This window comes from Lissotriton vulgaris, chromosome 7, assembly GCF_964263255.1.
Source record: "Lissotriton vulgaris chromosome 7, aLisVul1.2, whole genome shotgun sequence".
In the NCBI taxonomy this organism is placed as follows: domain Eukaryota; kingdom Metazoa; phylum Chordata; class Amphibia; order Caudata; family Salamandridae; genus Lissotriton; species Lissotriton vulgaris.
The window spans coordinates 1495692141-1495707984 of NC_141695.1; the positions used below are offsets into that span (position 1 = coordinate 1495692141).

The 15844-nt window shown below is 47.8% G+C and overlaps 1 protein-coding gene across 1 annotated transcript in view; it reads left to right on the forward strand.

Annotated features, from left to right (window-relative positions):
- The window catches only part of UQCC1 (ubiquinol-cytochrome c reductase complex assembly factor 1), a 537036-nt gene that overhangs the window by 400793 nt on the left and 120399 nt on the right, over positions 1–15844 (forward strand). The gene's annotated exons all lie outside the window — the stretch shown is intronic.

The following is a 15844-nucleotide window of genomic DNA, read 5'->3' on the forward strand; positions in this document are numbered from 1 at the left end:
GGGTATTCTGGGCAGGGTAGTCTGGCCCCCAACCCCCTGCAGAGAAGTGGGAGGAGGGAGGGTGGGGCTGGGGCAGGAGGCGGAAGGTGAGTCCGCTAGAGTTCCGGAACCAAAAGGGAAGAGGAAGAGACCGATGCACCGCAGCCCCGGCCGGTGTCAAGCAGCAACGTTGAAAAACGGGCCCCAACAGGGAGGCCAGCCGGCACACACTCACCAGCAAACAGCGAAACTGATGGGAGTGCCAACAAATAGCACAAGAAAACCCAATAGCCGCAAGGACCCCCCTGAGAGAACATCTCTCGGGCCAGCTCGCTGCCGGATGCTCCGCCGCAGTGCCATGCACCACCAGGCGCAGAGCACACAGCTCACTGCTGCGCCCCCGCACAGCAGAGCCCCCCGGCCCACCGTACGCCTGCAGCCCCTGAGCTCCCTGGAACTAGCGCGAGAGCCAGGCTGTGGCATGACCTGTGAACCGCCCCTGCAGCGCGGGATCAGCAGCCAGGATGCTGCCAGCAAGCCCTGACCAGTGTACATTCCCATGAGACACAACAGGAGACAGAGAGGCTGTGGGGCCCGACACAGCCGCAGTTACCGCCCGCGTGTTGGGGCTAAGCCCGTATAGTGCCTGAAGGGCGGAGAGAGGGAGAACCAGCCACTAGCACACCATGCCAGGCAACCCACCCCCGGCAGGGATACCAAGTGGGAAGCCGGCCGTGTGAGGCGCTTCCCCCTGGAGACATGAAGACGGCAGGACGTCAAAACCTCCGGTCACCCCACCACAGGCTATCGCCAAGAACAGGAGACACGGAAGAGTGGCAGGGGACCCAGGTCCTAACAGACCGCCTGCAACCACAGCACTTCCCGGGAAAGGCGCTCAGGACGGAAATTCAGTTGGTAGCTGTCGTCCCAGCGAGGGAGCAGAAACGGCTAATCAAAAAGGTGGGCCTACTAGTGCAGGGCTGACCACACACAACGAGGAGCCCGCTACCGCCAGATCCCGTTAGTGCAGGGCTGCCATAAAGGCAACAGTGCGAGGGCCGCTAGCCACAAGGTGGGGGAAACACCCAATGCATGAGCCCGTCGCACAGGGCCTCCTCCCCAGGGCCGTGGGACCTGCTAGAGCAGGACCTCGCGCCCACTTACCTGATACTTCTTCGCACTCTGGAGAATCTGCAGCACAGAACAAAAAAACCAGGAAGTGGGATGGGTCGACCCTCCCCTTATACTTCGTATGGGGTGACATTGGTCGGCCATGTTGGGGAGAGATGGGAGGCATGGAATGCCTATTTGCTTTGGAGGGTTCTGGTGTGGAACTAAAGCTCACTGCGTAACTCTGGTGGCGAGGAAGACTTACGAGGAGGTAATGTTAGGGCTGTCAACTGTGGATATTGTACTGGTCCATTATGCTTACTCTAGAGCAAAATGGCTTATTAAGGCTGTAATTTAACATCATCCTCAAACTATGAGTCATTTCCAACAGATATACCAAGAAAGCTATTTTTCCTTTTAGAAAATCCATGTACGTGTACATAAAACATATTTATAACTTTATTATTGAAGCTTTTTACTAGGTTTTAGGAGCAGTACTGTATCACGTTTTGTTTTAATGCTGGCGTTCTGTGCTCCTGGGATTTGAGCAACAAAGACTGTATCAGAGCTGCTAACATGTGTTTACTTTGCCCCTCTGTATTTGACTGCTGTACTTTGTAATACGTGTTAAGTAATCCTTAAGGTAACCTTTTTATTACGGCAGAAAGGGTAGTGCAAGTATATCATAAACCATGGAATTTGTTTGTTTAAATAAGGAAGGGTAATTTATTGAGTGTGTTACACGAGACGAGATTTTCTCTATTTGAAACTCGCACGTTCTACTAATTTAAAACTTACAAAGAAAAACATGCAATCTGCGATGTGTATGGATATTATTGTTGAGTGTGACATCATAGTTTATGATCGCAATTAAAATATAATAAAGTCATTAGTGGTAATGTAGTCATTATACTGTCCCGCTGATTTTTGTGCGGGTCTTTTTATTTACATTCTTCAATAGTCCAGTCTGTATTATACTTTATGATCTTGATGTACATGGACAAGAAGTACTAAGCAACTTACCGCGTGAGCGTGGATTGGGAAGTTTCAGACTTCACCCTCGAAAGCAAAAGGAGCTGGCTCACGGTTTAGGAACTTTGCTGTTAACCAACGGTACCCAGTTTAGCGCAGGATAGCTTTTCAACCCAACACAAAACGGTGGTTCAGACCAAAAAGTTTCTCACAAAAACATTTTTGGGGGAGATTTATTTAGCTCAAAGTTGTTTTTACTCTTCTCATGCAAAATTAGTTGCAATTGGATTTTCGGCCTCGACTTTTTGCTTTTTTAAAAGATTTGCATACTTCATAAATTCATTAAGATTGCCATGTTTAAAATAAAACTTCACAAGTTTGCAGACTAAAACATTGTTACTGCACACACCTAAATATAAGGTAGATTTTCATTTTTTAAACTGTTAGCTACATACTTTAGGCCTCAACAGTTGTACATTACGAAACATTCTTCAAAGGTGCATGATGTTTATGAACAGATTACTATGTCCATGTCTCATTCACTCCTAATATAATGAATTTTCAGATACATTGTTGATCTTTAAAATAAACATTCTTTAAAAGACGGTGTCATGCATACATTTTAAATCTAACCTCCTAAATCGGTTCAAAATCATAACAATCTAGTTCCTCCTTTGCAAAGGGCAGGAGGACAAGGAATTCCTAATTGCTATGGCGGTGCCTGAGCAGGCACCGCCCTCTTTGCAGGATATAAGAGTCCTAGCGCTGCCCTGACGGGATCCTTGATCCTGTCGGACGTGGCGGTCTTTCCTCCTGGCAGCCAAGCTCCGACGGTCTGCATCCTAATACGGTGGTCGGACCAATGGGCTGGATGGCGATGGAACTGCCACGGATGGCCTAACGTTGGCGGTCCCGCCGCCATCGTAATCAGGCTCGAAGTTTCAATGATATTGACTTACTCAAGCAATAATTATTTCACCAATCCTTTAAATATTGCTAATTTGTTATAAAAATTAACAGAAAAATCTTTGTCAGTAATACATTATAGCTGTTTAATCCAAAACCCACCTAATTCACTAGTTAAGGTGAACTGTACAACCGCAGCTATACTTCCAACATTGCACTGCTCTTGATCCCACATTGATGATACAAATGACGTCTCAAATTACATCATCAAAGACATCATTGGGACATCAATTACAAAATGACCATTTAAATCCTCTATAACCTCATTGAAGTACCGAAGGATTATTATTTTCAAGGTCTGTTTGCTGATAGTAGTACAGCCATGATGCTCATTTATCCACTGAGAGGACATCTGTAGGTTTGAACGGAGATTTATGTCTTGCTATTGAGTATAATTGAAGCATTGTTTATTATATCAGGGATGATGGTATTAGAAATTAAATCTCAAGTGCCTATTTTTCTGTAGGAAATTCCATTACCCCCTGTTTTTCTTTTGTTTGAACTTCAGGATTTTTTACCTCCGGAGAAGCCCAAGCCCTGATAAAGTTAGAAGGGTAGAAATGTATTTGGATATATTTATTGTATGAACTTTGCAAAGTGGAATATCAATAATGGGAGAAAGCGCCAATCAACTTTGCTATTCACTCAAATGTCGGTGCATCAACCAGTTTGTGACCAAAACTGTCAATATATTGTTAGATTTTCTCGTGTGAATATATCAAAGTCTCTACTTTGTAAATATACACCAAATCACACAAAAAATAAAGTTGGAGGAATTGAGGCTGCCACTTTTGGTATACTTCTGTTAATTAATGTTAGACCCGAAGACCACCCTCAGAGGCACCCTGATCTACCGACCCCCGGGACCACGCACTCAATTCAGCGAGGACATCGCCGACTTCGTCAGCCCGCATGCCCTCCCCTCCGCTGACTACATCCTCCTAGGGGACCTCAACTTCCACCTGGAGAACAACAACGACCGCAACACCAGCACCCTGCTCGCCAACCTCGCCAACCTTGGACTCAAGCAACTGGTGAACACCCCCACCCACCTCGCCGGACACACACTCGACGCCGTCTTCTCATCCAGCAAAGACATCGCCTTCAGCCACGCCTCGGAACTCCACTGGACAGACCACAGCTGCGTCCACTTCACCTTCAGAAGGACGACGATCCACCACCACCAGCAACAGGTTGCCCGAAGAAACTGGAACAAGATCACAGCCGACCAGCTCGCCGCTTCCCTGAGCCAGCACCCTCCTGCCAGGTCAGCGAACCCCAGCCAGGCCGCCGACAACCTCACGAAGTGGATCAGCAACTGCGCGGACGAACTCGCCCCTCTGAGGACCCCGCCCAGCAGACCCGGCAGCAAGAAAGCCCCATGGTTCACCGACGAACTCAAGAGCTCCAAGAAGAACTGCCGAGCCCTCGAGAAAGTCTGGAGAAAGGAACCTACACCGGACAACATGACCGCCCTCAAACTCGCCACCCGGAAGCACCACCAACTGATCCGCACCGCCAAGAAAACTGCATTCAAGGACCGGCTGGACAACAACGCACACAACTGCAAGGAACTCTTCAACATCGTGAAAGAGCTCTCCAACCCCAACGCCGGAAACAACGACATCACCGCTTCGCAGGACCTCTGCAACTCCCTCGCCTCCTACTTCCACAACAAGATCGCGGACATACACAACAGCTTCAGCACCCATCCGACGCACGCCACAACCACAGCAACGCCGCCCACCACCACCATCCGAGCCTGGACTCCGATCAGCACCGATGACACCGTCCGCATGATGAACTCCGTCCACTCCGGATCTCCGACTGACCCCTGCCCTCACCACGTCTTCAACAAGGCCGACGCTGTCATCGCACCCCACCTGCGGGACATTATCAACACCTCCTTCGACACCGCCACCTTCCCCGAGAGCTGGAAGCACGCCGAACTCAGCGCTCTACTCAAGAAACCTACAGCAGACCCCACCGAACTCAAGAACTACCGCCCCATCTCGCTACTCCCGTTTCCAGCCAAAGTCATCGAGAAGACCGTCAACAAACAGCTGGCCGCCTTCCTCGAGACGAACGGATCCCTCGACCCCTCGCAGTCCGGCTTCCGAGCCAACCACAGCACCGAGACCGCCCTCATCGCCGCCACCGACGACATCCGAGCCCTGATGGACAACGGAGAAACAGCGGCCCTCATCCTCCTAGACCTCTCCGCGGCCTTCGACACCGTCTGCCACCGCACCCTAGTGCAGCGCCTCAGCAACGTCGGAGTCCAGGAGAAGGCACTGGAATGGATCGTCTCCTTCCTCGACGGAAGAACACAGAGAGTCCGCCTGCCACCGTACAAGTCAGAGGCCACCGAAGTCATCTGCGGCGTCCCTCAAGGATCCTCGCTGAGCCCTACCCTCTTCAACGTCTACATGAGCCCCCTCGCGGCCATCGCACGCCAACACAACCTCAACATAATCTCCTACGCCGACGACACCCAGCTGATCCTCTCCCTGACCAACGACCCCGCCGCCGCCAGAGCCAACCTGCACGAAGGGATGAAGGAGGTAGCCGAGTGGATGACGACCAGCCGCCTGAAACTGAACTCAGACAAGACGGAGGTCCTCATCCTGGGCTCCACACCCACTGCCTGGGACGACTCCTGGTGGCCCCCCGCCCTGGGCACCGCACCCAAACCGACAAACCACGCACGCAACCTGGGCTTCATCCTGGACTCCTCCCTCTCCATGACCAGGCAAGTCAACGCCGTCTCCTCAGCGTGCTTCAACATCCTGCGCATGCTACGGAAGATCTTCTGGTGGATCCCCACGGAGACCAGGAAGACCGTCACCCAGGCCCTCGTCACCAGCCGACTGGACTACGGCAACGCCCTCTACGCCGGAACCACCGCCAAGCTCCAGAAGAGACTCCAGCGGATCCAGAACACCTCAGCCAGACTCATCCTCGACATCCCACGAAACAGCCACATCTCCGGACACCTGAGAGACCTACATTGGCTCCCCGTCAACAAAAGAATCACCTTCCGTCTCCTCACCCACGCACACAAAGCCCTACACGATCAAGGCCCGAGCTACCTCAACAAACGAATCAACTTCTACGCTCCCAAACGTCACCTCCGCTCAGCCAGCCGCGCTCTCGCCACCGTCCCACGCATCCGTAGAGCGACAACAGGAGGAAGGTCCTTCTCCTACCTGGCCGCCAAGACCTGGAACTCCCTCCCGGCCGACCTGCGCCTGACCCAAGACCACCTCTCCTTCAGGAAGAAGCTCAAGACCTGGCTGTTCGAGCAGTGACGGCACCCCCCCCCCCCCCTAAGCGCCTTGAGACCCAACGGGTAAGTAGTGCGCTCTATAAATGTCACTGATTGATTGATTGATTGATAGATGAGAACAATTGTTAAATGGTTTTAAATAGGGTTCAGATTTCAAGAACTTCTCTATATTTTTCTGACCATTGACACATCTGCACAGCTCTTTTCGAAATCAAAGTAAGGTGCACATATTCCTTTTTCAAGCATTTTATACAGTTTCATCAAACAAGCCCAATGCTATTAGCAAAGAAAAACGTAATTTTCTTTTGTACCGATGATCTGAAATGTGATTATTTATCCCATCTCTTCAATGTGCACTTAAATCTCTTTACTTTACCTTTGTTGTTGTTGAATAGCTTTATTTCGATATATTTGTCATATCATAAAAGCATTACAATACAAAAATTATTAAACGTACATTGCGATCTAACAATTCATTCCTCTCAGACAATATACATTATAAAATCTGCAATAAAATATCATAAAAATAGATAGTTTGCCCAAGAGTAAAAACAGGCTAGTGGGTAAATCAAGCAAAACATATTACTAAGGAGCGATTTTCTCACAGATCTTATCCGCCATGCCCAGCCAAGGAATGTTGCCAGACAGCATGCGAACAGAGGGCGAGCATCTGATCGCAATATACGTAGGGCCTCCAGATGCGATCTAGTGCCCAGGCTCCTACATAGAGGTTTCAGCCATCTGTTCCTGGGCGCTGCATAGGCGGGACACTCAAACATTAAATGTGCAATTGACTCAACCCTAGTTTCACAGAAAGGGCAATACGGTATGGTTTGCAATGGTGGCTTCCAACTCGATGTGAGCTGCCCTAGAGGAAGAACTCCCACCCTGAATTTAAAATACAATGATCTATTGCCCGGATTGAGAATCAAGTCCAGATAAGGTTCTCTAGAGGGAAGCTCCTTGAATGATAAAAACTCTATGACAGTTCTACATGATTTGGAGTTGTTCGTTCTGTCGTTAGCCACCCATGACCAATATAAATTCTTAAGCAACTGTTTGGATGGAGCTGTTTTGTTAGCCCAAGCATCTCCTAGACCCAGTTCACAAAGAAGTCGCTTAACTTCCCTAAGCCAGCCGACCTTGTGCCAGCCGGGTAATGCAAGGAGTTCACTTAGGGCATCAGCATAGCTGGACAGTTGTGGTACGTTCCATATCCGAGCCCATAGTAGGAGGGGGCGTAGCCTAGCTTGTTCACATACTGGGCGTGTGCCTGCATCAAGTAGGAGTGGGAGTGTAGGGGTACTGTGTGGTAACTTCATAAGGTCTTTGTGGAAATTGTTCTTGAGGTGTGTTAAGGTGGCGACTCTCTGTACACCCCACAATTCCGCACCATACAGTGCCGCACTCACCACCCTTGCCCTGTAGATGTCTAAGATTGCCCCAATGTGTTTGGAAGATGAGGCACGTTGTTCTTTTAGCAGGACCCCTGTGACCCTCTTATGAGTCAAGTAGACTTTTTGGTGATGGGCCTTCCAATTCATGGAGTCACAGAGTCGGATGCCCAAATAATCAAACTCCTTAACCCTTTCGAGTGGAACGGAGTCTAGAGTGGGAGGGATTACAGTTTTCCTTGGGGGGTTTAGGACAAGGAATTTGGTTTTGCTTATATTAATAGCTAGGCCCTTGGTGTCGCAAAAGACCTTAAAGCTAGAAAGCAACTTTTGGATGCCTACCGGGGACTTTGAGATTAGGAGGGTGTCATCTGCAAATAGGAGGGTGGGTATTTTTCTGCCAGCCAGGGAGGGTGCATCTGCTGGGTGCTGGAGAAGGTGCTCCACCACTCCGTTAACATAAAGAGAAAACAGAGTGGGGGCTAGCACACAACCCTGGCGGACACCCCTATCTACAGGAATGTGAGATGTTTTTTGCCCCTGATCACCCCACCTAATCTGTGCAAAGTTGCTTTCATGAAACTTAATAAGCAATCCCAGCAAATAAGGAGGTATGCCCAACCCCTCTAAGACATTCCACAGTTGGTCTCGTGGGACCAGGTCAAAGGCTGTCCGTAGATCTATGAAGACTAGATACAAACTGCCCTTGCCCAATACGACCACTTTCCAATACAGCATTAAAAGGCGAAATGTCTGTTCGATAGTGCCAGTTCCTGATCTAAATCCAGCCTGGAAATCTGACAATATCTGGTTTTCTTCAGCCCAGTGCAAGATCCTGCCTAAAACTACTTTGCCCGCTACCTTTTGGGTGGAATCGAGGAGACTGATTGGGCGATAGTTAGCTGGGTCGTCCCGACGGCCTTTCTTAAAAATCGGGACGACCTCAGCGCCCCTCCAGGAGTCAGGTAGGCAGCCTCCCAACACAGCCTCATTCAGAAGAGAGGCAATTAGTCTACTCCATACATAAGTGTTTACCCTCAACAGATCACCAGGAATGCCATCTGGACCTGCTGCCTTATTAGCGACAAGGCACCTGATTGCCCCTTCTATTTCCTGAGCACTGAAGGGGTGATCATTGAATGTGGAGGCCACCGGTAGTCTGGATGGGAAACCCATGTTTGATTGCATTACACCTAATGGGATGGAGTAAAGCTTTGAAAAGTGGGCAAACCAAGCCTCCCCTGGGAAGTTGCAGGTCAGTTGTGCATCAATGGGCTTGTCCCTTGCTCTCATCAGATCCCAGAACCCCTTGGAATCCTTTTTAGAACTCGCATCCATTAGCTCACTCCAGAAGATGGAATCATGTGCTGCCCTTGCCAAGGCTAAAGTTTTTTTATACGATTTCCTAGCAAGGCTGATTTTGCTTGGGTCTTGGGATTTTACAGCTAAAATAAGTTCCCCTTTGGCAACCCGACATTCCGAGGAATACCATTTATCTCTTGCCTTAGGAGCGACTCTCGTTGCGGCCCTTGCCCTATTTTGTGGAATTATGAGCAGATCGCTTAGGGCCGAGATGGTTTCTGTGAAGGCCGCCAGAACAGAATGTTCAATGAAATCCAATGAATCTAGACGCAACATCACAGCTGTCATTATTGTCTCTGCTTGCGCCATCCTCACCTCATCCGCTGCAACTTTGGCCCATTTTAGCCGCCTACCACAGTTTGAAGGGATACCTCGTTCACCGGATTTGCCTGAGCACTGTTGGAGGCTCACTCGACTTTGCTGCCTGTCACCGTAGGATTTTCCTGGAAGAACCTACAACTTGCCGGACCCGCTGCGCGGGTCCAGCTGCGCCTGAAGAGACCCTGTGGGGCGCTGGGAGGGGAGCTCTACATCTTCGAACTACTTTGTCCACCGGCAGGGCTGCGAGCAGCCTAGCAGGGACTCCATTGTCCAGGAGTCCCTGCGTGCTACACCTGTGGCCGCTCTCCCTGCCGGCTACGCCCCCTGACTGCTGGTGAAAAGTGCTTCGTTCCCTCTACCCAGCGGGAAACCTCGTTCACCGGATTTGCCTGAGCACTGTTGGAGGCTCACTCGACTTTGCTGCCTGTCACCGTAGGATTTTCCTGGAAGAACCTACAACTTGCCGGACCCGCTGCGCGGGTCCCGCTGCGCCTGAAGAGACCCTGTGGGGCGCTGGGAGGGGAACTCTACATCTTCGAACTACTTTGTCCACCGGCAGGGCTGCGAGCAGCCTAGCAGGGACTCCATTGTCCAGGAGTCCCTGCGTGCTACACCTGTGGCCGCTCTCCCTGCCGGCTACGCCCCCTGACTGCTGGTGAAAAGTGCTTCGTTCCCTCTACCCAGCGGGAAACCTCGTTCACCGGATTTGCCTGAGCACTGTTGGAGGCTCATTCGACTTTGCTGCCTGTCACCGTAGGATTTTCCTGGAACAACCTACAACTTGCCGGACCCGCTGCGCGGGTCCCGCTGCGCCTGAAGAGACCCTGTGGGGTGCTGAGAGGGGAGCTCTACATCTTCGAACTACTTTGTCCACCGGCAGGGCTGCGAGCAGCCTAGCAGGGACTCCATTGTCCAGGAGTCCCTGCGTGCTACACCTGTGGCCGCTCTCCCTGCCGGCTACGCCCCCTGACTGCTGGTGAAAAGTGCTTCGTTCCCTCTACCCAGCGGGAAACCTCGTTCACCGGATTTGCCTGAGCACTGTTGGAGGCTCACTCGACTATCCCCCATACAGGACCCGAATCGACCGGAAGTTTTGCCTACAAAAACCAGCCACAGTGGTGCTCCTATATATTTATATCGCCATCAGAAGCCTGATATTTGTGAATAAACTGAATAAAACACGCCTACAGGTAAAATATTGGGACAAAAGATGTAGTAATAAATTAACCAGCTGTGCTTCTTACATAATGATGGTTTAGCCTTCATTTAAGACCTCCATTTGACTAAATCATGCTTAACACAACTATCTGTCTCTCCAGGACTGTGTTCCTGTTCTCTTTTTATAGGATCATGTGTGTGCAAGAGAAAATAGTTCTGGTATGTACCATGAACTATGTGAACGTGGTTGACAAAAAAGTTTTATACCTGCTTGCAAGTGAAGACTCAATGTTGTTGTGAATTGTGCTCTATGGTCCATTCAGTGAAGGCTATCCTGATGCCTTTCTAGATTCCACGCAATAGGGAATCTATCTTGCGAGTGTATCTAGAGGGTTTGACATTGCATGGCGATCAAACGGTCAAGTGTAGGAGCTTTGCTCCAATGTTTACTAGATGGACAAAATGGTTTTCTTGAATTTCAGTAACTTCATAAATGTCTGAAATGTTTAATTGCACATTAAGTCACAAAGAATATATGTTTTTAGCACAGAATTATCCTCAAAAAAGCACATGTATATACATAAAAGTAAAATGAATTTTGTTTTCGCTCTCTATCTTTCAGATTTTTACACCTGTGCCCCCTCCCAGTATACTGCCCTTTGCCCTGACGAAGGTGCGGCCTCACTGGCCTGTCACCGAAACGCGCGTCGGCTTGTGTCTCCAGGAATACGGTCATTGTCCTTACTACATCAGGACCCGTAGTTAAAACCATCTACCTGGATTAAACACCCCGATTTATACAACACGCTAACCACCCATGTGTTGTATTCGCCAGGACTAGAAGAACGAATGTAGAATGAATGGTGAATGATACTAAATGAGAGTGTGTGAAGTGTGGTCGTTACTGGGTAGGACTAATTTCCCCAATTTTGTTGCCCCCATATCTATGTCTGTCTTATTTATGACCTATATATACTTGTGATACAAAAAAAATCTCTATATTTATATTATTGTTATCCTTAAAAAATAAAAAATATATATATTTCTAAACATGAACTGTATAGTCTATTTTTGATTTGACCATGTGATTGTTATGTGTAGTGTCAACCCCTAGGCGAATCACCCCTTTACATATATTTGTTGGACCCTTTAGCTAGGGCCTTTAGATCCTGAGGCAGGGTGTTCTTTCCTTCTATTTAAATCACTCGACTTTGCTGCCTGTCACCGTAGGATTTTCCTGGAAGAACCTACAACTTGCCGGACCCGCTGCGCGGGTCCCGCTGCGCCTGAAGAGACCCTGTGGGGCGCTGGGAGGGGAGCTCTACATCTTCGAACTACTTTGTCCACCGGCAGGGCTGCGAGCAGCCTAGCAGGGACTCCATTGTCCAGGAGTCCCTGCGTGCTACACCTGTGGCCGCTCTCCCTGCCGGCTACGCCCCCTGCCCTGTCCTAGCCCTATTTTACAGGGCGGAGTAACCGCTGCGCGGTAGCGCGCGGTAGCGACCGGGGCGAAGACCGGGCAAAGAGCGGGCCGTTTGAGGCCGTTCGAGTACGGAGAGGACTGGACTTAAATCTCTTTACTTTACCTTTGTATGTTACTTAGCTATAACGTTAAATTACTGTTATTTACTTTTATTTTTAGAAATTCAGATTAATGGCTTGGATATTTCGCTTCTTTTTTCAATAACATACATTCTGAGCATTTGAGGTACCATTAGTGAAGGAATGGGTTTATTGGTGCTATTTTGTGAGCAGGGTTCATGGATTGCACCAGTTTCTAAGATGTATATCATTTGATAAGCATCAAAGGATAATCCTTTACAACTTTTCTAATTGCATGGCATTATACTGGTACATTATCAGCCATATGCTTAAGAGAGGTTACCAGTAGATAGGTGTGGCTCTATTAAGAGTTGTTTTAAAATTAGGACTCAGATAATTAATTGCTCTGTCTGATAGGAGTGCAGATTAAATAGACATCAGGCATAATCATTTTATCTAGAAGGAAGCAGCCGTACTTCAGTTGGGATTAGAGAGCGATATTACAGTGGTTGTGTAAACTGTCAATGAAAACAGTGCATTGCCGATCTGTTTGTGTAGTTTTAGATACGAGATGTCTGATAAATCCGTATCAGAAAATAATGTGAATCATAAATATTAGGTTTGTTTTGAAGTAGGTGTGGTGCGAGGTTATTTTGATTTAGTCATTTAGGTAACTAATGCACAATACCCCATGTCTCCTTGAGGTTACTTCAGAGTGCTTGGATATTCACAAGCATAGGTACACACAAATAGTTAAGGAAGTTTGAGATGGAACTGACAAGTGACATTCATAAGATGCTTCTGTTGGTCAACACTTTAACCAAATGATAGCTTTGAAATTCTATTTTGAGACGTTTCTTAAAGCACCTATTGGTAGTATAAGTCTAGAGTGTACCATAGTTTAGTGTCCAGTATTCATAGTGAACACCTGACATACTTTAGGCATTTGAAAGGTCAGTGCTGGATCTGGTGTACAGCATTCGATCAGAGATTCGTGGCATAAAGCATAGAGTTTTAAACTTAATTCAATTCCACCATAGACCAATAGAAAGTTTTTTTCAAAATGTATGTTATAATTTATGCTGGGGTAGCCTAATTCTGAAGTCTCTACAGTCTGGGTGTTTTTTTGTTAGGCAAGTCTAAATGACATTGCTGTAATCCATTCTTTGTGTTAGCATCTCTCTGTCGGAATGAGGATGTTTGCCATATCCTAAAGCGATTGGTGCCGTCTGTGGTGCATGTGCTTCATAACGAGTCTCACTCAGTGTGTTCTGGATCTCAGCTTCAGTGTCTTCACTGCGGTTTTATCAGTGTGGACGTTGTCAAGTGAGAGTGAAATCCATTTCAGAATGTCTGTGACTTTTCCTCGCCCCGGTGCACGTCCGCTTGTCTCAGGGTAACTGTTTATAATCCACAGGATGTGAGTTTCCATAGTGCAAACGTATTTTCCAGTTATTGGGTTCCCCATTCTTTATATAGTTATGTGATTCTCTCCTTCTGGGTGCCTCACTCCTAGTGCCACTGCACATGCTTCCATGTATTCAATCGTCAACGTGGTTGTTCCTCTGACTCTGTGGCTTCCATGTGCCATATATTTGAGCCCCCTGCCCCTATGTAAGTGTCATGTAGCCCCAGCATGTGTGATCTTATCTTCATGTCCCTTTGTGACTGTCCATGTTTCTTTGTCACAGTAATCTAGTCTTGTCTCCACTGTGTCAGGGTTACCCTGTCTCATATTGGTGTCCAAATCTTCAGTTCCCAGTGACTGAATATTCACTGTACCAGCGTGTGTGTCCTCCACACACAAGTAGTTTTCCTGTCCCAGGTGAATGTCTGTTTTTTGTTCACTTGGCCCTAATGCTTTGGTTACACTGTTGAAATATCTCCAGTTAGAGACTTGATTAAAGTCAGCTTCTTCAAAAGGCTGAAAGTATTAAACTAAACACCCCACGCAGGAAAGTGAGCTGACCTCTAGGAGTGTACTAAAAATAATGAGTTATTAGTTCAATTGTGTTTTTGATGTAATGTTTTTATAAAGCCAGTAAAGATTTTTTCTAACATAAGCAATCAGCAACACAGTTTGGCCCATCGACACCCGTTTTTCGTATTTTGTATTTCGATTTTCCATTTATTGAGGGAAATTATGTCTTTCAAACTCAAATTCGTTGGGATGTATTTCAACACAGGGGAGGTGTGACACGAACGGTGAGAAATGTATGTTTAGAAGACTTCGGTTAAATGGCATTGTGTTTGAGGATTTTAGTTTACCACTGGGTTTTTGTTTGTGGTATTCCCCCAAACTTTTTGCCTTCACCCCTCCTGTTTTTGTGGGTTTTAGGAATGTGCACTTTGCAACTGCTACCCCATATTAAAGTGATGTGCTCCCTCCTTTAAACACGGTAAAAATTGCCCTACACCTAATTGGCATATTTAATTTACTTATAAGTACCTAGTAAATGGTACTACATATACCCAGAGCCTGTAAATTAAAAACTATTGGAGGGCCTGTAGCACTCATTGTGCCACCCCTTAATTAGTACTTTAAAACATGTCTCAAGCCTGTCACTGCAGTGTGTAGTGCTGTTTTAAACTGCCACTTCTACCTGGCAAAATAAACCTTTTGACAAGTGTAAACCTTTGTTTTCATACTTAGAAATTTGCCCTAAAGGTGCGTAGGGCAGGGTGTATTGTATTTAAAAAGTAGGACTAGTATTTTTGGTTTGCATGTCCTGGCAGTGAAAAACTCCTAAAGTTGTTTTTCACTGCTGTAAGGCATATCTCTCCCATTGACTAGCACTGGATTACACAAAACCAGTTGGGTTTGTATAGAAGGCCCTCACTCACCAACCTGGTTGGTGACATGCTTCATCATCGGGCCCCACTGGTAGAGGCCGAATGCCTCCCCAGTGTGCTTCAACGCCAGGTTTACTGCGGAGCGGGTAAAGGGAAATTGTGAGTGCTAAGTGATAGTGTTGATGGTGAGATTAAAAATGTCTTAAAGTATCAAAAAAAGGTTTATTCATTGATCAATTGGACATGTTTAAAAGCAATGTGTTGGAAACTGAGCCAAATAAATCTTGAGCGCTGGTCGCGGCCGTTACAACTGTCTTTTTTCGGCACCCTCCTTTCCTATATTTTCCTCCTCCATGAATTCCCTCACTGCCACTCCAACAGTGCACCTCATCTCTCCACAGCCTCTCTCTGGCGTACATTTTAGTATTTTATAGTGCTACTCATAGTTCACTCACACTCAGTTCTGTGATCTGCATGGTACCCGTTCGTTGCGTCACTGCACCTGTCGCACTGCCCTAAAGCCAGTTCTGCTCCCAGCAACGGGCCAGGGCAAACATTTCCATAAATAGGGTGCGAGCTAACCTCATACCCATTATATGAGGAAAAAGATCTATGTAAGCGATGTGGTGTGATACTTTCCCCAAATTTCAGCAAGTAAAACAAGTTTACGAGACAAACGGATCCCTCGACCTCTCGCAGTCTGGCTTCCGGGCCAACCACAGCACCGAGACCGCCCTGATCGCAGCCACCGATGACATCCGAGCCCTGCTCGACAACGGAGAAACGGCGGCCTCATCCTCCTGGACCTCTCCGCGGCCTTCGACACCGTCTGCCACAGTACACTAGTACAGCGCCTCAGCAACGTCGGAATCCAGGAGAAGGCACTAGAATGGATCACCTCCTTCCTCGTCGGAAGGACACAGAGAGTCCGCCTCCCCCCGTTCAGATCAGAAGCCAC